The sequence below is a fragment of the Sardina pilchardus genome, chromosome 20 (genome assembly GCF_963854185.1).
Source record: "Sardina pilchardus chromosome 20, fSarPil1.1, whole genome shotgun sequence".
NCBI classification, from domain to species: domain Eukaryota; kingdom Metazoa; phylum Chordata; class Actinopteri; order Clupeiformes; family Clupeidae; genus Sardina; species Sardina pilchardus.
Genome location: NC_085013.1, coordinates 25,864,526 through 25,865,636, shown reverse-complemented (window position 1 = coordinate 25,865,636; position 1,111 = coordinate 25,864,526).

Genomic DNA, 1,111 nt, shown 5'->3' with positions numbered 1-1,111 from the left:
AGTGCCGATAATATCCCAAACCCACACTTGATGGATATTTAATCAAAAAGTGACTTAGGTACAAAGTAAAATTAATTAAGCTTTCCAGGCCAAGTGGGGTGAGAACCCCCTTCCTTTGTCATGCTTATTAGACCGTGAGCCAGGGCCTCAAATTATGGAAACCGTTACCGAAAAGGTGGCAAAGGCTACCATACCTTTTCTGAAAGCCTGGAATCTCAGCTTTTCAATGATGTATGATGGCCATCTGACAAGAGTAGCTGTTTTGAGTTATGACACATAATGTAAACTAAGGTTAAAGAAATAATGTGTATAAATCAAGCAGAACACTGGCATATTTTATTTTGTTATGTGTGGTATCATTTTAAAGGGGAGACTCTGAGCTTTCATTTAAATCCTTTTGTGAACATTTTGGATAAGTACAGCCAACCCTGGAGCTCTTCAAACCTTTAATCACACACATTTCCCTACCATTTCCCTGCCATTTTTTGTCTTTTAATCCTGTGGCACCTGGGAGCATCAGAGAAACAAAATCCAAACACTGAAATACTGGCATGACCCTAAGGATTCAGGAAATGTATCATTTACCCATATTATCTGATTTGGAGGGGGTGATTTACAGTCTTGTATCAGAGATGGCGTTTTTTCATAGACACAAACAGTAGTGTACTATTACCCTTAGGCTAATTTGTTGATATGTCGAGTTGAAAGTCTGAGGTAAATATATTTGAAATAATACTTATTGATACAGATAATTTTGAAAAAGTTGCTATTCAGCATTCTCAGCATTTTTAGATAGTTAAAAAGGTCCTTAATACATATCCACCACATATCATTTATATCAGGTCCCCACTTTCTTGGAATTTACATGTACATTAAAAAATCAATGCCTTGTTCTCAGGCAAGAAAATACACGTATACACAGGCTGCGATACTGTAAGTGCATTTGCAGGCCATGGTAAAGTGTCAGCCCTAAAACTTTTTCAGAAGAATGAAAACTTCTGTGAGACCTTTCAGAAGGCTGGGGCAGACTGGGCAATGACACCTGAGTTGTATGCAGCCTTACAGCTCCAAGTCCAGAATCACCAACATCAATGAAATGAAGTATGCACTT